This window comes from Anser cygnoides, chromosome 1 (genome assembly GCF_040182565.1).
Source record: "Anser cygnoides isolate HZ-2024a breed goose chromosome 1, Taihu_goose_T2T_genome, whole genome shotgun sequence".
NCBI classification, from domain to species: Eukaryota; Metazoa; Chordata; class Aves; order Anseriformes; family Anatidae; genus Anser; species Anser cygnoides.
This window is the reverse complement of record NC_089873.1, coordinates 79,587,565-79,611,734: the sequence shown is the minus strand read 5'-3', so window position 1 is coordinate 79,611,734 and position 24,170 is coordinate 79,587,565. Positions and strand designations below refer to the sequence as shown.

Genomic DNA, 24,170 nt, shown 5'->3' with positions numbered 1-24,170 from the left:
GCCAGATGGCTGCAGATGTCTGCTCCAGCTGACATGTCCCTGATGGCTTTTCTCCTTCCCTCCTTGATGGTGGGAAGAGCTGTTGGGGGGAGCGCAGGGGCCTGAACCACCCTGCAGACCTTGAGGAGACCTCGCAATGGCTGTGGGGTGGGAGTGAGTGTCCAAGGCTCAGGCAAATGTTCAGAGAGTCCTAGGAAGCAGCATGGGGACATGGGGTGGGCATTTTGGTTTTAACTCTTCACCTACCAACAAAAAGTCTGTCCTGACTTTATTTCAAAGGACAAGTAGAAGCTGAAGTGCGTCCATCCCAGAAGAACAACTGTGAATTAAGTCTCTACAATCAATGACAATTCTGGCATTGGAAACTGGGGCAAAAGCTACTTTTTCCAAGTGATCGAGTTACCACAGTGTAAAGATTTTCCAAGGCAGTTGCAACAGCCTGAGAGCATTGCCACAGGAAGTTAGGCTCAGTTGGCACATAGCAAACCATGAAGCTGTGGTAAGTTTGTCTCACCATCATGTCTGCAAATGCTTGGGAGGTGCCTTTATCCTGAGCATATTAACATTCATTTTCTCTAATGCTGGGTTTAAGCTTACTACAGCTGAGTGAAGAAGGCAAAGATAGTCTGAAAGACTACCCCCAGGAACTAAGTAACAATAAATCAGAGCTTGGATGCTTTTATATTCTCTTTATTTTTTGCCAAATACTACTTAAACTATAATAACACCTAATTATGAAATTCAGCTTTTACATAGTGCTTTTTATTCACAGATTTCAAAGTACTTTATCAAAGAGGTAAGTTACTATTATTGCTATTTTATGGGTGGAGAAATGGTAACAAAAGTGGTTAAGATCACCCACCCACCCAAAGATCAAGCTGAAATAATATATGTCTATGTTTTTATTCTGTGTCCGTTGAATCCCGATATCATTTTTATAAACATGAAATTTTGAAGAGTTCTTAGTAAAAGATTAGGTTCAGGATTTGCTAGTTGATTGGGGGATCAGAGCTGAACCTACAGATCTCCAAGATTCAGAGTTCAAATGTAGATTCACAGGGGAGGTAAGCCTATCACCTTGTCAGATCTGCCTTGTCCTCTCTCCTGCAGCAGGAAACATGCCTGTGGGAGCATATGCCACATGTGGCTGAACAGTTTCTCCCTTTTCATTGTACTTGGTCTGCTTTCAGCGTGAGAATAGATGGTGGAGGTAGGAACACCGCTTAGGCCCACTCCCACTTCCTGACTTAGTCTGGATTACTTAGTAAATCTCAATACTCTATATACTTTATAATGCTATTTCTGGAAGACTAAAACAACTGCTACTTGTAGAAGCACCCAAACAAAGTTCTAAGTGATGTATATTATAAAAGGAAGCATTTTCAATGATTCCAAGTGTCTGATTTTATGTATGGTCCAAGGTTTGGAATGAATTTTTATTTTCTGCATAAAAACAATAATACTTATGGTTAACAAGTTGTGGAAAATACCTATTTAAAGACTGGGAGAATGTACCCTATTGACTTCGTGAAGCAGCTATGATCTTTTGTTTAAGGAGGTGGAATTATTTTTGGAGAGCTATCAAAAATAAATAATATTTAATGCATGATTTATGTAATTCAGAGAAGGTGCCATAAGTAGTCAGGTACAAGGTGAGGTCAGTGGTAGGACAGAGAGAGGACAAAGCCCACCATGCACTTTATAATGCCTGTAGATTTACAGTAGCTTTTGTTTTCTAGTGCCATTCTTTTTTTTTCCATCATGATCATTTCCATATGGAAAAAAAAAAAAAGAGGTTTCAATATACAGTAGTTAATTACTATATTACAAGCTCTAATTAAATTCTTGGAGATTCTGCACAGTATGATGTCCATGCCAAGAGGGACATATCCCATCCTTAAGTGAATACATGTTCTTGTCAAGTTAACTTATCTGCATTTTACTCACATGAAATATTCCTCATCTCTTGCTTCTTGACACACGTGACTGATAATTGTTTTAAAGGCACATTTAACATTGATATTTTTGTGATATGAAATGACAATGACTTCAATAATTCCCAGACTTTACTTTATATAAAGTGACACATTATGTGATGGCAGACTCCCCACACCCTACCATAAGCAACACACTGGTAGGAATATATGTTGCATCAAAACTTGGTCTTTGTATGATGCAGACCTACATTTCTAGTATGCTTGCCACATGTCAGCAAATAAATGTGAAGAGTGTTAATATTAAACACATCTCACAAATGCCATGGACGTTCAAAAAAGTCAGAGCTCATGTTCCTCTATCAGCATTCAGTTTTCTTTGAAACATTTAAAGAAGGATTTTTCTTCCTTGTAATCAAGTCCTCTGAAAAAGGGAGATACAGTAGAAAGATATCCAGATCGTTATCAAGTCATTTGCAGTTTTAAATGAAGTGTTAAATAGGATTTTGTGAATTCTTGTATACTTCTTATCACAGATCTGTCAGGGTCATAGGTAGCTTTATTTTATTCAGATTTCTAGATAAAGATTTAAGTTCCTGTTATGTGTGTGGACAAATCTATCTCAAACAATTTTACACTTGAGTGAACTTTTGTATTCACAAACCAATAATTTTGTTTTCACATTGACATAGATGGGAGTGATCATTCTACTTGACCTTAGAGTTCTGTTAGATCAGATGTCTCCAGGAACTATGTTTGTATGTAGCTTAATGACAGTGAAATTCAGCCAAATGAGCTTTGTATTGGCCTTATTATTCATTTGATACTAAACCTTTATATTATAGCATGTCAACACTTATTCTGGCTTTGGCCCTGATTCAACTTAGTACTTAAACACCTGGCTACCTTTAAGGACTTTAGTGAGCTGTTGAGCTCTTATTCAGATGTTTAAAGCTAGGCTCTTGCTAAATATGGGCCTATTTATGTTGCAATTAAGTACTTATGCAATATTTTAAAAGTATGTTATATTGGCAGCAAGCAGATGGACTCACGTGTATGGTAGCAACATCTACATCATAAACTGCATCTTCATTTGGAAACATGACAGAGCACTGCAGAGCAGCCAAATATCAAGTCTTGATTATACCCATGATAGAAGGAAAGAAATAGTTTGTGCACGTACCTTAGTATATCCCAGGCTTGGTTAAAAATGTAGTCATGTGCTTCAATGCTTTGTTTTGACTTGTTACATGAATCGGAAGTAAGCTTTGGGGTTATATTGCTGCTGAAAGTTGCCAGGAATTGCTATGTACAGTTTATAGTTCTGACCAAAGCATCACCGAGAATTGTGTACAGTCTGTGATTTGAGATTGGTTTGGTTATTCATTTTACTGAGTCAGTCTTCCTTTTCCTGTACTGATACTTGTGCAGGTTCTGGTTTATTTCAGTATTTTTTTCTATATGACACAGTTCAAAAGAGACAAGTTCTACCTCTGAAGTTAATGTGGATGACAGTCTTATTATAAAATACATTGCCTTCCAAGCTGATGAGAGTAGGCCAAATAGGCTTACCTTATGACTGTGAGTCGATAAGTGGCAATTCTGTCATGATCAAGTGAAGGAGACTTCGGCTTGTTTTAATATATGCAGTATTCATGCAGTAAAATGTCCTCATAGGTGTGGGAAAGCCATCACAGAAATCTCTCATAAATCAGTGAAAATTTATCTAAGGATATGGGACTTGTGCCCATAGCTTTGCATGGACAAATGTTTTAAAGAATTGAATGTGTGTTTTTTTACAAGGAATATACTTTCTGCCTTTTTCTTAAGTAGAGCAAGGATTTTGGAGAAATAAATTGTTCTCTTCTGTTCATCAGATTCACTTCTTAGTTTTCATTGAACATAAAAAGCTTACATCATTTCTGTTTCTGTTGGGTCAAGCTGAAAGCTAGTCAAGTCAAGAGGGTTACCCTGATTTAAATGCCAGCACGTTGATTTGTGAAAGTTGAAGTGCTGGCCCATAGTATTTTTCAATAACCTTTCAAAACCAGCCCTCTGTTCTTGTCTTTTTCTGATTCAGAATGAAAAGGGAAGCTTTCAGAAATTTTCACTTAAAAAAAAAAAGTCCGTCCTCCCAGAAGTCAACCCTAACCTTGAGAGAAAGACAGCGCTCCAGAGTAGTTCATAGTCCTGAGGTTAAGGTACTCCCTTCAGACATGTGGAATTTCAGTTCAGGGCTCTGATTTGAAGCATGGGTTTGAACTCACAGCTTGGGTGAACATCCATCTTGCTGGCCTGTGGGGTGTTTGGGGGATGACTTTTTCTGTATCCTTCAACTCAGGTATTCCGGACTTGTGCAGTTTTGTTAGTGAAACTAGCCCGTTGCCATTAAAAGCATTTTCAATTAAAATGCATTTAACTGAAGAAGTTGGTGTAAGTACTATTGATGGGTAGTTTCTGCTTAGTCCAGCAAACGCAGCAGAGATAGGAGACGGAAGAGTTGCAGTGGCTGAGCAAGTAAATCATTTTAGGCTGTGAGGAGCAGACTCCTATACCCACTGGGAATCCCTTGAACTCCAGTAGAAGGGGAAGAGATCTACACTAGCAAACTGCCTTGCAGGGCTGTCATCTGTAAATTGAATTTTTGCTGTAGGGAAGAATCAGCACTAGAAACATATGTAACTTGTGACCTTTGATTTTATTATTTCTTGTTACACTTCATAGCCTTTTTTGTTACTGATTTTATTTGGAAGAAAGTGCTTTCACTGGTTTTCCACTTCAAATGATATGTAACTTCACTGCAAATGTGGTGTTGTGTCCCAGTCATCTACAGAATAGCTTTTTCCTCCCTTAGAATAGAAGTTATTTGTTTACCCTGGCAGAATGGAGTGCCACTGTCAGAATTAGAGATCCCCAGTCTTCATTCTGTTCTGCCATGGCATAAAAGAGATCAGTTCCCTTTGCTCAGAGTCATCTGTGTCAAAGAACTGTCCCGCAGAGAAAGGTGGGATGACTTGGAGGCTTCAGTGGAAGAGAACAGCTTATTTTTTTCAGGCATGGTCTGGGGCTTTGCTTCTTCCATGAGTCAAAGCACACTGAAAGAATGGAAAGATTTCCACTGACCTCTGTGCTCCTTAAATCAAACCCTCCATCCTGTGCTGCTGGCCCTTACAGGTGATGATAATCCTGATTTACAGCTATACGTTGTGAGTTGTCTGTGGGTGGTGGTGTTTCTTTATTGTTTGTGCAGAGTCTCACATGGAAGAGATCTGGTTTTGGCTGAGGACTCTTAAGAAGTAATGAAATACAAATGACACCCAGGAGTAGTGATTTACCCTCCTGTTATAATACCTGTGAAATTGTTGGACCAAACTGGGAGCTTTGGCATAGCTGCCTTAAGTTATGACGGACTTAATCAGAAGCTTTTCCTTTCCTTTTTCATTTATCTTTCTTTTTTCCTTTCCTCCTTCACTTTCAGTATTTCTTTGTTGAAATAAATTATTGCCATACTATAAGCCTTTTTTAGTTTTGGTTTTTGAACCCATCGTTCCCTATTTCAAGAGCAGCATTTCACTTGAGGTCCCTATTCAAAGTGAACACATATGATAAGACAAATTGTTTCAACACTTGCTTGCAAGGCCAATAAAAAGAGATGCTGTACTGCAAATTACCCTTGCAAATGCTCTCTAAAAAGCTAATAACATTTTTCCCCTGAAAGGATAGTTCTCAGCCATAAGGAGAGTTTCTCTTTCATGTTCGTTTGCCACACAGATTTATAAAATGATCCCAAATCCTTGCATAGGCTGTGAGGGATTGCAGCTTTGAACTGCTGAATTGGAAAAGCTATTAATGGAAGAGGAAAAGTTTTCAGTTTCAGTCAGATTGGGTCAGGATGGTATAAGCTCAGCCCTCCAAGTTTTGGTGTAAGATGGAAGGCTGTTTCTTCTTTGTTGATTATTTTCATAGCAAGATTCACAAGGTTTTCTGTTTAAATGCGTGAAATGAGATGATAAGAATGTAAGGAAAAATCATTAGCATATTTGCTGCTTTTTTTTTTTTTTCTGAAAACAGTCATTTTAATTTGCTTTCTGTGGAATGTGGTATAATTGGAAACTTTTCAAAAACAGAACTATTAGGCAAGTGGTCAAAATCTTCAGAAAAAAGGTTCAAACATTCTGCACTGGAGCTTGTCTTCCATGCAGGCATGTGGGCAGCGCCAGGGATGCTCATTTCCCCTTCAGATGTGTGTGCTGGTGTGTGATATTTTCCCCTTCTGCAAAATCCAGCGCAGGGTGCAGAGGCAGCACAGCACTTCTCACTTGCATTTAGCCCTGTAGTGATTGGGGCTGGGAGGCGGGTGCCTAGACCCCACTATCAGCAGACCGCATTTCCAACCCTACAAAAGTCCTGGAACTCTTCTACCTAGTGATGGTTTCCAGCTACACACAAATTCTCCTTTTGCAATAGCTCAGCAATTGTACAGGACTTCAGAAATCAGAACTTGGCTAAATTACTTCTCCTTCATGCCACTTTGACAGAAGGCTTTCATAAGAATTAAACAGCAGATAACCCATGTGAAATATCTTGTATTTGCTGCTTTTAGTGATGATGGGGTTAGCGGTACTCCAAAAAGCAGCAAACTGAACACCTGTGGTTATGCGAGGATCAGCTTCAACCAGCTTTTCCCACAGTGCCCCCTGCACACCCGGGTAAGGTCAGAAGTGGGACTCCCTCCATGAGCAGAGTTGCTGTGTGCAGCCCTCTCTTGCCTGGCCTCCTTAGGGGCTGGGAAATGCACTGGTTGCTGAGCGCTGGGCTAGAGCACCAGCTGATTTCCTACGGGCTCCAGCCACACACCCAGAGGCGACAGCTCTCTGTTGCTTCCAGCCTCTCTTGGGTTTGAAGCAGAGGTACAGAAATCTTGCCTGTAACACGGCTCATGGCCTCACCTTGCATACACTGAGATAACTGACACTGGCAAAAGAATAGCTGCTATTTCCCCTCTCTAAACAGTTTATGACATCCTTTTGAAGCGTAATGTGTGGTGCTGTGTTCTCCTGCTGGAGCCAGTCCTATCTTCTTCCCCCACTTCCTTTCTGCTCTTAATCTGGTAACTGACCACTTATCGCATTTATTATCTTTGTAATTGAAACTGAGAAAGCCTGTGGCAGGTAAGCCCTGTGTCTCTGTGTGCCTGCTCTGATTTCTGCTTCCCTCAGCCCTAAAACCACAACCCTTCCCCCTCTCTCCGTAACAGCAAACCCTAAACACAAATAACTCTCAGAAGCCTGATGCTAATATATATTTGATTTTGTTTGCAAGCTTGTCTTATGACCAGCTCTCAGCGTGGGAAGAAGCAGGGAGTGGGGGAGATGGAGAGAGAGAGCTGTTGCAACATATTTTAACATATGTGCTTCAGGCCTCTTGGTGGACTCCCTCTTGGGAAGAGGGGAGGGAGCGTGCCCCTAAGCAGTTGGTTGGCTTTGCTTGTTTCTATAGCAGCCTGAACGAGAAAAATCATGTTTTAACACTAATATATTCAACCAAAAAAAAACCTAACAATTACAGGAAGAGTCTTTTTTACTATTATTGAAGAAATTGCATTAAAGATGAATGAGCATATATTGGAATAATTATGTTTTAAGGTGTGTAACATTAAAAGGTACTGAATGGAATATCGACTGTTTTGTAGGAACAGTAATAATGAGATTTCTGTCACCTAATCTTACAATAATTGGGTTATTACTATGCAAATTAAGGTATTACTTAAAAAAAAAAAAAGAGGAGGTAAGACAGATCCTTGAGGCAGCCATTTATCTATCCTTAAAGCTATGCTGTCGATTCTCTTTAGGCTGAAGATCCGTTTTTAAACAATTTGGAGATGCTAATTTCATTATTTTTTTTACCTATGTTTCCTACTAGAGTGTTTTTTGTTCTCCCCAGGTAGCAGACCAGGAGTGGTGGTTTTTGTATGTTTTCCAGTCTCTTATGGTTTCCTTTAGGAATAATTAGCTCAAATAACTATGATTATTACCTTTTTGTCCCCTCTTTTTTTTAAATAAAATAATGATTTGTGTATTTTATCTGAGATTTTTATGGCAGGATCACAGGGAATATACATAAATCATTTTTATCCTTTTTTCCTATAGCGAAGAATTATTGAACAGCTTGTTATAATGTTCTTGATTTTCATTAGTTATTAAAGTTTACTTACTGGCCATTTTCTGGCCTTGAAGAAGAACTGAGGCGTACTCAGCACCTGCATTTCTGAGGCTGAACCTCTGGTAAATTTTACTGGATCCGCCAGAGGCCTGGTGGCATTTGGTCTGTACCCGGTTGTTAGAGGTAATATTTAAGATTGTGCTGCTGATGGGAATTTCCTTGTTTCAATGTGAGTATTAGTTTCTCTGAAATGCATAATATTCATAGAAGTTTTGTTTGTAGGAAAAATGTGTTCATAAAGTCTTTCTGAAGTTTGTATCACTGCACTGTGACTGCTGTGGTTAACTGAGGTAGCTCAATTCCAGCTTGCACAGTTATGCCTAAACATGCTGCGGTCACACTTCTGATTGCAGAGTACGCATCCCCTAGGAGGTGCTGAACACTGGTAACTCCCACTGACTTCACTGCTCCCAGTTTTCAGTTTGTATCAGCTGTACAGATGTGTCACTTCACCAATCCAGAATTTGACTTCTTCTGTTAGCATTCACTCAGGAAAGCAACACAAGATTTAGCAGTTGGATTTCAGGTAATTATAGTGTGTTATTCCATCTCAAAGTCTTTTGTATTGTCTCCTTGGTCTTCTTTCCTGTGAGTTCATGGTGATTCTTGCTTTCTCCCTTTTTGGTTCACCGCTTTCCCACTCTGTATTGGAGCGTGTTTATAGTTATACTTAGTTTTAACACTTGCAGATCTTTCTTTTGTTTTTAACACGTGACTCCCAAAAAAGGTAGAGGAGTATGGTCAACCAGTAGAGACACAGAATTACCACCTGAGTTCTTACCAGGCAGCAGCTTCCTCTGTGGCTTTCTGCAAACAGCTTAATCTCTTCTCATTTTCTGTCTTTATTACAAGTGGGATGTAATTATATCTAAAATTTACCTACCTCATAGGTAAAGTAAGTGATATTACCTCATTATTTACCTACTTATATTACAGAGTGAACATCAGCATACTGAGGACACACTTTTATTGATTAATAAACATAAATTAATCAGTTTTTAAGGTGATTGGTTTCATGAATTAATAACACGTTTATTAATGATGCTGCATAATTTTACAAAAATGCACTTTGATAACCCTCTATATCTTGCAACACTAAAATGTTTCGTATTACTTTTGGCCTTCTATACAGAAATAAAAGCAGCAGTAGTGAGTTACTGCCTATGAAAGGGCAGGGCGTTTATATGATACAAGTTACTGCCAGTCCATATCTCACACCACCATAACTCCCCCAAGGCATATGCTACCAGTATCATTTGTAAAGGGGAAAGCTTGGTGAAAGCTGGGAAATTCTACAATGTCCTTGGACGTAAAAACAACTGACTACATACACATTAACAGTGATGTGGGGTCACGCTTACATGTTTCATGGTACCTGCCATCCATCCAAGAGGAAGCTGTTAAGCTATTTGGGATTCACAAGGAGATGAAGTCTTTTTATTGACACTTAACTGACAGTTTCTCCTGTGCTCAGTGTATTAATTCTTGCTTGATTAATGGCTCTGGAACACACTGAGCCATTGACCTTGTGGATCCCAGGTTGTTTGACTTAGTAATTAGGAAGAGTCTGTCTGGTTAGCTGGGTGTACCTGAAAAAAAGTTGGGAGCTGGGTTTAGATCTGAGTTGCAACAACATACTGTGAAAGAAAATTCACCATAATAGAAATAACAAGACATCCAGAAAAAAAGACCTGTTCAATTTCTTCATGGAAGGGCCATGTAAAACATCCTTTTATCCATTTGGCAAACCCTAAGCCTTTGCTTCGCCATTGCTCCTATGGAGGGTTATGGTTGAACTAGCTGCAGTGAAATGAAATAATACTAATCCAGTTTGCAGAATTCACGGGAAAAAAAAAAGGATATTTGAAGCTCAAAAAGATGATTCTGTTTAAGATTTCAGTTTAACACATATGCATCCTGCCCTGGTGATTGCTGGTGGTTGCCAGGAAGTTCTCAAAGAAATCTGCAAAATGTCTAGTCTGTGTAACAGACGGGAGTGCTGGAAAACTGGTGTGAAAGTCCAGGGAGTTTTAGGTTTCTTTCTCCCTTCTCTCCAGAAGGAGTTTTGGACCATTTAGATAAGACGTGTGAAACCTAAATTCTCTCTTTATACCCATGTGAACAAAACCTCCAAGCCTCTACTGTTTGTTCTTCTCTCACAGTTACAGGTTGAGAACAGGGTGAACTCCTCAAGAAAGCTGTGCATCACAGAGCTGATGAGTGAACAAAATAAGAATTCCTTAGAAAGGAAACAAAATTTGAGCATGTTTTGGTTGGTACTGCCAGTATGTTCCACGGTGTGAAAGACCTATGGGATAACTAGTTAGATAGGAACACCTTCTGGCTCTGCCACACTGCGTGTGATACATCCTTGGAGCACTAGCACAGGGCCACGAGAGGAGCCAAATGGTGTGCTGGGACATCCCACCCATACAAGGCATTAAAACCTCTACATCAAGGTTGCATTTCCTCTACCAAGTGGCTGTTACTGCTCTGACTGGGGCCTCATGCTCACAACAGGTCAGAGCAAGAGAGGGAAGGAGAGACAATTTAATTTTACATCTGCCCCAGGTTCCCCTGTCTTCATACACTTCAACAACTGGCTGCACCCTCACCGCTTTTAACTCCACCTCTTCCCAGTGTCCTTCGGCAAACCACCACCCACCTCTGCAAGCCTGGGGAAAACTGAGAGCAAGGAAAGCAGTTACATGAGACTGAACCTCCAGAGGGGACAGGGAATTAAGAAAAGCTTGCCCTGTGGCAAGTTTGCTCTTTGAGGGGGTGTGTGCCCTGGGGAGTCGGGAGGGGAACGTACAAGGCAGCATAGAAGGAGGTTTCAGGACCTATGCAGGTAGTTACATTTTTTGCTATGTTTTTTTTGTTTTAATTTACTGTTGTTCTCTTAAAGTTGTTGTACACCATTTGATGACCATCACTGCTAGGAGATGCAAACATGGTGTTGGTCTGTAACAATCTGAACTTATTGGCAGCTTCAACTTTCATGTGGAATGGGTGGCATTTCATTGTTTTTATGTTAAAACCCGTGATGAGTTTTTCTAAATCAATTGTTGAGGAGTCCACATACTGAGCATAGAACTTTATGGTCTAATGCCTTTAACTTTAACTGGAGCTCTCCAGCGATTCTGTTAGGTATTTTATAGTCTCTTTTTTAAAGGCAAGTGCAAAAAAAAAAAAAATGCTGTCCCATCAGCATGTCTGAAGTCACTGCTGTTGAGTCTTCAGTAACAGACGGAAAAGGGTTTTAACAGTTGTAAGATGAAGCAAAACTGGCTGAAATGTGTGTTTAGATAGAACAAGATTGGTTGGGAATGAGATGTGGGAGTCATCAGCACAGAGGTGGTGAATTGAAGCCATCATTCCTCAATGATGTGAAAATACAGAACTATAATGCATATAATTGCTCAGATACTGCAGGGACATTAAAAATACACAGTATTTTATGTAGCATAGCAATTTATAAGAATGTAGTTGCAGTTAGTATGAGAGTAGTGGGGAAACCCTATAATTATTTGGGACATGGTGTTAATAGTAAGCTGAGATTCAAGTTTAAATAATTCATTTTTGTTTTACTTTTTGCTGGCTTTCCTCTCTTCTCTCCCTTTGTATTTCTCATTTTAAACTCTGTCGCCCTTTCCCTTTTCACTTACTCGTAGGTGATTTCACCCTCTTGTGTAATGGCAGGCAGATGGCTCTCTCTGCAAATAATATTTAATGTAATTCTATCGCTTGGCCACTGAGCAGTGTTGCAGCAGTAGGGCAGTTGAACTCGCTGTGTGAGAAGTGTTAGCACACTTGGCCTCTTCTGATGTAAGGTTTGTGATTCCAGGCTTGCTTATCATCATGCTTTTTCCCAGGAGACTGTGCAAAACACTTGCTGAGGCACCAGGTCAGCTGTTAAAAGCTAATTCTCAGATGGGTTCAGCTCTCAGTCCATATGTGGATAACCTATAAGTGGGAGTAATTTAGACATTTAACCAGACAAAAATCCATGCTGCAAAACAGATGAAGATGTTATTATAGATTCGTGATGCATTGTTTTTATGTGTAGTCAAGGATGATAATACTGATACATCTCAAAGGAAAGATATATGTAAAGGCATATAAGTATTTGTAGAATTAACCTGAGTAAATAAAATGTTATTTTATTCTCAATGTCTGATTGAAAATATTTATGGATGATATGGGATAATGTCCTTACAACTAAAGCTCTGGAAAGCTTCATGAATGAAATGTAATTTCTCTCAACTTAAAATTTATCTGAATTGGACAAAGTATGAGGAATGACTCCAGGGATAGTGAGAGTGAAAATTAGAATTAGCATTGTAAGTATAGTGATTTTTTAAGCCCCGGGTCTGTTCGTTGGTCGGGGCTTTTGTCCTTCTCCCCACTTCATGAAACTGACTCCTTCTTCTAAGTGTTCATGCAAAACTTATTTCAGTTTCACGCTGCATAGTTTCACCTCTCTTTAATTTCCCTTAGCATTCAGGCTGTGAATAAAACCCAAACCCCGAAGTGAAACTCAGCTGAAACCACTATGTTTTGCATAGTTTCCACCAAAAACCATAAATTGACCTTAGTTCACTCTAAATTTGGCCTGGATACACCTAAATGTTACTGAAGCCTTAATGAAATTTTCTGTAGAACTGCTCCTGTATGCCTTAGATTTCCTTACACCTTGATAATACTGCTTTAAAGCTTGACTATAGTTGCACAATTTTGGGACTGCTCTTCGGAATCTCTGACTTCTAAGAGCATAAGATTTTGTTTCTGACTGACAAAATTGCTTAAGCTCACCTGGAATGTCTGTTTGAAGAGCATCTTTCTTTCTTGCATGGCTTATTAAGAAATACAATAAACAGAAAAACACACCATGCCATCTTACTGTGACTGGAAGAGGGCTAAGCACAGGTTGTTTAAAATGACCCTCTGGGCATAGCTATGTTAGTTTTGTTTTTCTTTCTTTTTTTCTTTTTTTTTTTTTTAACATGGGAGGAACCTGAGGGACATAGCATGACTGTTGAAGGGGTTAATAGTATCAGCAGTGCTACAATCTTCTGGGAGTTCACTTTCTCAATTTGACAAGTGAGAATCACTCTTGCGGTATTTGATTTTGAACTCCCCACCTTCCCATAAAGTGCATCTTTCAACTGTTGCCAGACTGCAGGTAGTTTTGGATAACTACTCTATTAGAAGCACGAACAAAGATGCGCTCTCTGCGTGTATAACCTGTTACTGCTGTATTTCTCACGAGCTATGTGAAGTGCTTTGAATCCACAAAGATCCAGACCTTTACCATTGAACAGCTTCCAGAGTTTTTCCCTGTTGACCCTGCTGCTGGGCCCAGGAGTCACACTGCTGGTTGTGAGCTGAGCTTTCTTGATTTAATTTTGGTTAGGCTTGTGACCCCAATTGTCAAGGCCTCCACCTCCGAATTGGGAGCCACTGGCTCAGGCAATTTGCGTTGTGTTCTGGCAAATTGCCATTTGGGTAATTACATACTGTTTACTTTTGATATCTTCTCTGACTTCAAATCTGGGAGTAATTCCACTTCATTTCTTGTTGTGAAGTGGTGCTGTTGCTGGGCTGTTACGGTCTATTTTAGAAGAGGGCTGCCTCTGAGTAGTGGTGGGGGAAGCGATGCCTGTTCATAATCTGTAAATGATTGCTGTGTGCTTTGGATTGCAGGGAAGTCAGCCTATGTGTCTGTGGATGCATATGTTCCTGTACGTATGTTTATATATAGTTGTTGGACTTCGCCAAGCAACAGTCTTAATGAAGCTGATAACTTCAGGGTGTAACAGCTATGATCTTTGTTAAAGATCAGTGAATTCAGATGGGGAGCTTCTCCTTTTGCATCTCCACGCACTACTGTGGGATGCTATGCAGGGTCACAAGATCCCTAGTTAGGCTGTAAACAGGAAACTTAATTTGTGATATGTATTTCAGGTTGCTTTTATCCATTTTTCCTTCAGTAAATGTTAATTTGTTTCTTCACAGTGTCTTTCTGAGCGGTGGGGGTACCATGCGTTCCCTGGTGTCCCATTTTCTTTGCTTTGGGCAAAATGACTTTACCAATGTTGCTGGGGGATCTCTTGGCAGCAGTTCAGTAGATGACAATATTACAGTCCAAACTCAAAACCTTCTTATATAGGGAATTAGTACCATTTTCGTTTGAACTTTATTAGAAGGTTCTCCTCCACGGTTTTCTTCAAGGCAGAGAAACAACTTATAATGCAGTTTGGATTTGCGGTTTAGAAAAGGTGAATATTGTATTTGACTCTTGCAAAACATCAGCGTATAGACCTTGACCAATATTTGATGTTAGGTAGAAACAACAGCCTAAATCAGTACTGAAATCTTTCTTCAGACCCATTTGCCACTATTATATTAATAACTGTCATTTATGTAACATCTTTCATCACAGTGAATATCCAAGCAATTTACAAACACGTGCCTTGATTCCTCAGAGAAATCTGCAGTTAGTCAGGTTTAAATTTGTCTGGGGTCACCAAGGTTAATAACTCAATTTCTTCAAAAGGTGCCGCGGTTTTAATGACCACAGCCCTTAGGACCTCTGAGACTCCCGTGCCGAACTGAACACCTCTGTCTGCAGGGTGCCTACAGCACCATGCGGGCACGCTGCTCGACTCCATGCAACCCAGTGTGAAGAGTGCAACCTACTGAATTAGCCATGCTTTCTGCAGGAGCTCCCCTCCCACCCCCCCGCAGTGACCATCCATCTCCACTGTGACCCATCCTGATGCTCCTTTCAGAGATGTGGGTGGGTCAGGTATCATGGTAGTTGGATCTGTTTGTGTGGTGGTTTTATTTTTCATCTTTTTATTTTTTTCAATTAAAAAAAAAGGGGAAAATATGGAACCATGCTACTTCCTAAACTGAGATTTGGATGTGACTTACCTGTTGAGCTTTATTCTAATAGTTCAAAGAAGTGATGATTTTAAACTAGCAGAAAAACTGCGGGCATTTATGAGCCATGGTGATTTTGAAAATAGACATTTATGCAGATGAGCATAATGTGTGCGTGCTGCAATTCAGCACTGCCTAACTCCAGATGTCAAGCACTTCACTGTTCCCAGTGCATAGGTCTAAAATATGTTTGTGCATAACATAAACTTGGTTTTTCAACCACTTACATTGAGACTGATTATAAGAGCTGAACTACATCTGTGTGCTACTTGCGTGACTTCTTGTTCAGAAAAGTATCAAAAAAGGTTGCTAGAAGAAGTATTTAGTTCACTGCTGCTGAGGTTAGCTTTAAAGAAATAGATCTTGTTATAATGTGTAGGACTTCTTTGTTTCATTGTGATGGATGTATATTATATTTGAAGCAATTCAGACCCCTAGGTATAACATCCAAGGACCTTCTTGAATTGGGCCTTAACTTTAAGCAGAGAGTATTGGAGTCAGGTAAGTATACTTTCCAAAATAGCAAATATACTCTCCAAGACAGCAAATTGAGAGAGGGAAAAAAATGCTAGGAATTAAACTGTTTGTACAATTACATTCAAGATACCATGTTTAATGTTTACGTTCTCCTGTTAACTTACTATTAGTTCCGTTCATGAGCCATTTGTAGATAGCTGCATATTTATCCAGATAACTAGTGAAGCAGACATGCAATTGATGAGATTTTGACTCTGTTGAAATCATTACAATGAAGCTGGCACTTCATCCTATATATGCAAGCAGAGAGTATTAGTGTAAGCGCTCTTACAGAATATTCTCATATGAACTATGCTGTAAAATGTCATAGTAAAATGTAGCTGCAAGGCTATTTGAAATTAGTCATTTAGGTAATATAAATATTACTTCACAGGGTTTATCCATTTATCAGTACTTCCCAATTCTATTGTATCCTAAGAACTACCTTAGCAGTAGATAAAGACAAATATCTATGTACAATCAAGTATCCTGGGGAGGAGTGTGTGGGTAAGATATTAAGTTGTGACCTCTGTTCTTCTCCAGAGTAAAATTACTTTGTTGGTTGTCTTCTGTCGGTATCACTGTAGTTTGCATAACTACTGATATTTTTAATAGATGCAATTTTTCTTTGGACAATTTAGTACAAAACACAGATCAAAGGGAGAAATTGGTACAGTGCTTGTCACTGTGATTGTAAGAAAACTTGTAACCTGTGCATAAGCTGTTGTCTTAAAATAACAAAGAATTTCATTAAAAACAAAATGTTATTACCCTCAATATTGTGGTTACATAACAGTACTACTTTTTACAGCTCTCACAATATTTTGGACTGCTACCGATACTTCTGCCGAGAACACCGTGCCTCTCGATCCTAGTTCTGTGCTGCTCTGAGTAACCTTGGCCCGTTGGTGGGTGCTGCTGGAGCTGAGCTCTTGGGAGCACCCGGCCCTTCCGTGGCGCAGAGCTTGATCTGCAAGTGTGCATCATGAAACAGTGCCGGGCCTTTATATAAACAGCCTTGCAGAAAGTCAAGCTAAGGGAAGACTGGTTGATCGATGCCTCTCTCTGGTTTTGGGGCACGATGCACTATGTGCTTGAGGGCTTGCTGTTTCTCCTGTAAGAACCGTTCACCATCGCAAAGTGCTGAAGGTGGTGCTTGGCTCAGTGCAGTGGTAGCACTGCGGCCAAGGCATTTACAAAGTAGGTTTCTGAATAGCTGCAAGCGAGCTGCCCTATGGCAGCAGTGTGTTTGAAGCCTTGGGCTGCAGTGCTCTAGATAGACATGGACTGTCTGCATGCATCAGTAACAGCTGAACACTTGCAGCAGTGTTAGTCATTGCTTTCCCTTCCTTACCTAGGCTTAGCGTTGACTTTGGCATGCTCTTTGCTATCAGCAGTTTTGGGAGGTGGGAGTAATTATCCAGAAGTGGAAGTTCATAAAATGCTTGTGGTTAACTCAAGGCTAGAAGGACTCCCAAAGGTGTGAGGGATTAAGTGCCAAACCATGGTTATTGGGAGCTGCGTTCTTGCCTGCTTGAAGTACTTGGAATACCCTTGACCATGGCTAAGTATTGTTTCTCTTCTCTATGAAGTGGTTGGAATCTGAAGAGTTAATTTTCATTTTCCTTAAAGTTCACTAATTGGGGAAAACACAGCAAATATCATCGTGCTGACCTTTGAAATCTGCCTGACTGTTCTGGGGCCTCGGTTTGGCTGCAGGCAGAGCGGAGGGATGGAGAGAGAGCAGTTGTTGTGCAGGCACCAGCAAGGGTTAATCAGCCTTGCCAGCGTGAACAATGGAGACGGGGCAGCTTTAAACTAAACGAGCTGAATATTTCATTCGGCCACTCAGCTGCCTGCTCCAATTGCCTCCTTTGCTAAAACGGGAGCTTAATCTAAAGTGACAACAACATCAGTTTCTATGTGCTCCAGTCACACAGAACATGACTTCCTTAACATAAACACTATTTACATGGATCGTCTGGATATAGCAGGGAATCAGGAGCGTGCCCAGCTAAGACAGAGGCTACAATGAAGGACGAATAACAGGCAGCTGAGAATTAACATCAGCAAATGAAAGCCTGACCCTCAGAGGGCATGTCCCTGTTACATTTTAAAGCTAGAAAGCCTTGCACCAGTAACCTTACTTCCAGTAAAGACTATATAATTTAAAAGAAAATAGTACCTTTTCAGCTTAGATACTTAACCAAACGCATTACGTCTGACCCATTTTCCTACTCCATATGACACAAGACGGAGGACCCCCAGCTGCAATTACTGGTCTTTCAAACAGCTGTAACTGATAAGCCGGCCTCCCCTTTCCTTCTGCTCCCATCTCAAAGCAGCTCCCACTTTTTTGTGTGAAGGGGGAGATAGTGCTGAGATGCAGCAGGGCTCCCAGCCCAGTGCCCACCCTGTGGTCTTGCTGCCGCCTGAAGAAGCTGTCTCTGGACCCCTGGTGCTGTGCTACTCCTGGAAGAGGAGGCTGTGCCCCAGCTTGTGTTAAGAAGAGAGGGGCAAGCGGTGTCTGCAACCTGTCTTCTTTCCATGGGCACAGAGGGGACCAGCTCTCTGGAGAAGGAAATGCTCACAGCCCCCCGCTTGGCTGGGGTGCTCTGCCCAAAGGGAGGGCTCGTCCTCCTCTCTCCCTTTCAGAACTTGAAGGCTGCTCCATTTACATCAGCAGTATCCAAGCCATGATTCTTGGTGTGTGTTTTTTTTTATTTTATTTTGTGGTGGATGGGAAGGGGATGGGAGGGTGGAGAGAGGTTGTTTTTTTGTTTTGTGTTTTTTTTTTAATGTTTTTATTTATTTACTTATTTTTGCTAGGCCACTGGAGGATTTAAGCATTCATGGTCCTCTGTGTGTTGTCAAGCATTCGAAAAGAGGTGGCCTCCTTTGTGAGAGCTAATATAATTCACTGTGGGGAGAAGGCAGAGCAGGATGGGGTTTGCTTTAGTGTGATACTTACCACTGGTGGGGCCAGGAGAGGTTAATGCAACTTCCTTCCACCCTGATGTGGGTGCTGTGAGCTTGGCCTTGCTCCCAGAGGTAATTCTGCTTCTCCCACCTCCCTCGCAGTGAATGCTGGGGCTGCCCGAGCAGCGGCATAGGCATGGCCATGAGCACCCTCACCCCCACCTCTTCCCCCCAGCCTCTCTAACAGCCCTGTTATACCCCTTTCCTCTTTCTGTCCCTTCTTCCCCTCTTCCCCTGGGCTTGCTGTTCATGCAGAGTCACTTGTTCAGCTGGGCAGGCAGGGCACTGTGCAACAGCAGGTCTAGGTATCAATTCCCCTTTGGGTAGGATTGGGAAATTCACTTTTCTTGACAGCTGTGTTAAGCTGACGGTCGCTCAAGCAGACATTTTTCAGGGTGATTTTTTGCTGTTTTTGCTGTCCTCAAATTAGTAATTTGTCTTGGGAAAAAAATAAAAAAGGAAATATGGGATAATTTGGTGATGTGTTGTGCTGAGTAGCATTACAGTAGGGTACCTAGATCTTAATCAGACCATGCAGTTAGTCTTGAGAAAGAGGGCAAGACTGTGTGTTTTGATGCAATTTTGTTCCCTGTGTGGACAGATACATTCCTTCCTTTGATATTAAGGAAGGGCAATAGTTCTGTACTGCCGAAGGAGAAATTTTCTTTCCAGTCATTTGGCTACTAGGAGAATTTACAAAGGGTATTGATGCCAAAATAATTTTTTGATCTTGTTGGAACATTTGCTGTCCTGGAAGACCAAAATGTGCTGGTACTTCTAGTATCACTTAATACTTACCATCTTTTATTACTGATCTTTAATTATTATAGTTTAGAAAGTTTGTGGAGAAAATGAATATTTGCATCAAAATACAAGAGGACCAGTGAGTATAATCCCATAGCTATAGTCCTGAGCAGTTCCGTTTTTATATTAAAGAGTAATTACAGTTGCCAAGTTAAGTGGACTTCTGTGGCACTACTATTTAAAAAATAAAAAACACTGTAGTTAACTTTGAGCTGCTGTAGCCTCACTTTAAAGAAGGAACACAGATCACTTATGGTGTCAATACAAGACTTAAAATAGTAGCCAAAATCTGTGCTTTTTGATTCTGTCTGACTACCATCTTTCCTTTTTCCTCACTTTCAGTTCCAGAAGGGAGTGTAAGCAGTCACAGATTTACAGAATTACAGATGTATTCCTTATACCATCAGAAAACAAGGTCTACTATTCTTGAGATGCAACGCACTGGCATTGGTTCAACAACTAACACCTCTTCAAAGAGAGCAGTCACTAAAATCAGCTCATTATTCAAGTGCAAGGGAAAAAGACAAGACAGAAATTGGACGATGGGGATTTTTAAGGGTCATCAGAAACACCATCTCACAAGTCACCTTCATTAGGTAATGATGCTGACCACCAGCTGGAACTGATAGATTTCCAAAGGTGCAGAACATAAGTTTATATTCTTACTGTTTCATGAGGTAGCCCTTACAGCTTCAGCTGAAGGAGTAGTGATCACTTTATTAAGTTTATTTCCTAAAAAGGCCACTCAGAGCTTGATCCCTGTGCTGTAAATAGCTCCCATGGTTTCAGTCATAGAAACAGGCATCGTGCCTATCTGCCTTTGGCTGGTGGCGAAATGGAGATAGCTTTTAGATGAACAACAGGATATGCATGTCTCTCCACAACTTTTTTTTTTTTTTTTTTTGGAAAAGGTACTGAAAGAATATATAAGAAATTAAATAGCAAGAAAAGAAGCATCTCTGTACAGCTGGATGTGCATTCAGCATTATTCCATGGGTACTGGCAGTCCCAATGAGTTCTTTGTGCTCGTATTTATCTTCTTGCATGCCCTTATACCTTCCAGTCCAAGTCCTCTATCTTGAAAACAAGCTTGCTCTTTGGCAGTGTCACATCATTGATGTTAGAACAGGCTGCGCTCCCTTCTGGAGAGGCGTGATCTCAGGTGCTTCAAGGGAGTATGAGAGCAGAAGGAAAGAGAACTTCTTCAGGCTCCCCGGTCCTCTCCATCAGGCCAAAGAGAGAGGATCAGGAAGTGTTAACCCCTTCTTTGGCCTGCGTTTCTCTAGGCAGGGAAGGCGTAACATGCTGGCCGCTGCATTGGAGAGTAGCTCTTGGATCCTAATACAAGTGATTATTAAAAAAAAAAAAAATCTCCTTTTCTGAGGATTACTAATCTGTCCATTAGATGTATGCTTATTACATAGTTATTAAACCTAATGAATGTATTTTTTAACATGCAATAATTATCTAATTAAATATAAAGCATAAGATTAAGTAGGCTAGCTCTCATACTAAAATGCTGTCTATTACAAATAGATTTATTGAGGATTAACAACTACATAATAGAGCTGTATCTATTTCATGATTGTTAATCCTCAATGAATGTTTTTAATAATTAATTGGCACTTAACTAAAGGATTATGTTCGTTGTGATGGAGTTTATGAAGCAATAGAATATTTTTTGTGGACAATTAGGTGCCAGAGGAAATACTCCTATGATATGGTTAAATAATTTGGAGGGGGAAAAAAAAAGGGGGAAAGGGAGAAGCTTGGGGGAGAATGAGCAAACTACCTCTATTAGAATTTTATTTCTGTTCTTACCTGAGTTGGACAGTTTTGTTTGGCTTCTAATATATATAGGAGAAAAAGCTGAAGTAAACAGCTACTTAGGAAGCAAGATATTTAACGCTGGAAAATAGATAAATGGTAGTGTTGTGGTTAAAAATGTGAGATCTTACCAGGTGGCTGATGAATATCCTTCAGTATTTAAATTTCAACTCCAAAATCCTTATTATGCATTTGAATTAGTAAGTTAGAACATAAATGCAGGATACGTTTTTGGAAGACGATATAGAATTGTGACTAAATGTGTTCCAGGAACGTTTCTTGGTGTCAGTTGTTAGAGGATACAGAAGAAAGTTGGATGTTCTTGAGGAGAAAGAAGCACTGTGAATTTTTCATAGAGTCAATTATGTAGGCAAACAGCAGAAAACATCTTCTGTTGGTTTAGTTGACCCCAGGAGAAGACACTGGTCATCGCCAGCCGTTACTCTGCGCAACTTCTTAAGACTTTATATGGATATAAAAAAAATTGTAACAAACATAAAGCTTTCTAGTGAATACTTAATGAGTTCCTACAATTAATGTATGGATACACACCTGTATCCAGATATACACAATGGGTTGCTTTAGAAAGAAGCTGGTCCATATTTTCAAATGGAAACTGACTGATGGAAATAAATGGCAGGTATTTTTTAGCTATTAACAGAGGATATTTACAATAATGTCAATACAATATTTACTTAATAAACTTAGCCACTTATGAACTTAAAAAAAGTTCAGCTCCTTTTCTAGAGAATTGAACGGGAGAAGGGGAGAGGAAGTTTATCTGCTTATGTGGACATACATTTTTTTCTATTTTTACAGCATAGATTAAATTTTCCATCTTTTTAAGTGAAGTCATACTTACCAAAATTTGCAATAGTAATTGGGGGGAGATGTTGCTGGGATGTTTTGTAATCTGAACTTTTTACAACACATGACTTGCTGAGTGCTGTTAAAATTTGATCTTTCTGGATGGGGTTGTGTTTGAATCATGCCTTTTTTTGATGAGTTTTGGAAGTGATGATAATAGTGTTGTCTCTTTTTGGCAGTGTTGGATGTGCCAGTGCTGTGTGGGACTCAGAATGGTTTGGATTAGGGGGGAAGCAAGGTGTGTTAGATACCCAAAAATCAATTTTTATTTTTGCAAATCATGGTTTGTAGTTGCTTTAGTCTGAAATTTTAGGAATAAAGAGTAAAGTGGAGTGGAGAGCCAGATCTTGGTCTGAGGAGAAGTCCTGTGTACTCATCAAGCTTAAGGTCTCTGAACTCAGACTTTAATTGGAGAGGCCCTGACAGCTGGGAAGGGCCTGAAGGTGCAAGTTCTGCAGAATCCTAGGACTTCAGCATGTGCCATGTGGGTGACAATCACTTTCATACACAAGCCTTTTAAAAACTAAAAATAATAAAATTTAAAAAAAAAAAAACTTGTTGGCAGGTTAATTGCATTTTCCAAAGGGTGGCATCCCCGGGTGCCCACAGGATTTGGCAAACTGCAAGACAAAGCCAGGCTTTCCCCCTAAAGCTTAACAGCAGTCATGTTGCAGCAGCAGCTGCTGCAGAAGGTGAATGTAGTGACGGTATTGATGAGATTACTAATTTGTTTAGTAGACAGGGAATGAGGATTCGTCTGTTGGCTGTCATCATCCATCAGCCGTATGTTGCCCCAGGCAGTGGGTATATGCTGTTAGCCTGTTACTAATTTTACTTTGTTTTTTCTCAGCTTAGTTCTTTTCTTTGGTTCATTTCATTCATTTGTTGTGACTGAAAACTAAACAAGAAGGAAAAAAGCCCGCTGCTACCTCTCTTTGTTTGTCAGAGCAGGTACCCTGCAGCTCCTGCCTGCAGCCTCTTCCGTTTGATTTGGCTGAAAGCTGGCGGTGAGAGAAGGGGTGGCCTATAAGGGAAATGCCTGTCAGAGCATAAGAAGTTACGTATAGAAACTGGGGTCATAGCTGTATTTACCCTTCAAAGTCAGGTGGTGAGAGCTCCTTTGTCATGACCTAGCATTGCAGCAGCCTGCAAATGAACTGGTGCTGTCTAGGCATTGTCATATATGTTGATAAACTGTGTCACTGCATGTGCCGTGACTGTGTTTGCCATGCCTCCTTGCTTGCGTTTCTGAAATACTTGTGCTAACTGTACTTCCAGCTCTGCAAGGGGCATGAAGTTTGTGTAGAGGAATTTGAGGGACAGCACTATTAATTGAGAGTCCGCGGGTGGTTTTATCCTGTAAAACTTGATTCTGATTATAATTTCCCAGTGGGCCAATTCTAGAATGGGAGGTCTAATTTGTAGCTGTAGATTATTTGTCTTGGATTAAGATCTTCAAATTGAGTATCCATGTCAGAAATTATTCTTATGGTAGCTAAGGGGTCAGTTCACATAGTTGTCATTAAATCTGTACCATAATGTTGTCATACTCTTATCATTCAAGATGGGCTTGTTTTCATGAACATCTTCAGGATCTTTCTGAGGTAGAGATGAAAGAGGAGTCCGTCCACAGGGAAGTGAAGTTGGAAGTACCATTTTTATGGAAATCGTCATGTGAACTTGAAAAGATTTAGTCAAAAAAAAAAAAAAGACATAGGTGTTGGTGGGGAAAAAATTTTGTTTTTTAGCTATATTTGCACTTTTTTCTCTTCCTTATCTTTTTACTGGGAGAAGAAAAACGGGAGAAAAGTAATTAAGGACCCACCTCTTCAGTCTTCACTCATTCACAGTAAGCAAATTTTGATGATGGCTCTACTGTTAAATCGGATCGGCCTTGTGGTCAGCAGGGAGCACATATTTGTTTCCTAGATAGAGGGGTGGCAGTACTGGGAAGCCTGTATCAACCGCTGGTGGCTTTGCCAGGCCCTCTCCAGCTTCCAGGTTTGAGTTTGGTCTCCTTCCTGCTCCTTTCCCAGCCTCGCTTTCTGCAGTGCACTGGGGAACTCCCCAGCC

General features: G+C 40.3%; 1 protein-coding gene across 9 annotated transcripts in view; it reads left to right on the top strand.

The window, feature by feature from the left end:
- Positions 1–24,170, top strand: part of SOX5 (SRY-box transcription factor 5) — a 643,266-nt gene that overhangs the window by 77,593 nt on the left and 541,503 nt on the right. For 3 of the 9 annotated variants that reach the window (XM_066990350.1, XM_048046775.2, XM_048046779.2), the window contains exon 2: positions 280–499. The exons of the other annotated variants lie outside the window; for them this stretch is intronic. The gene's annotated coding sequence lies outside the window, so the exon portion shown is untranslated. The remainder of the gene's footprint in view (positions 1–279; positions 500–24,170) is intronic. 9 annotated transcript variants of the gene reach the window in all.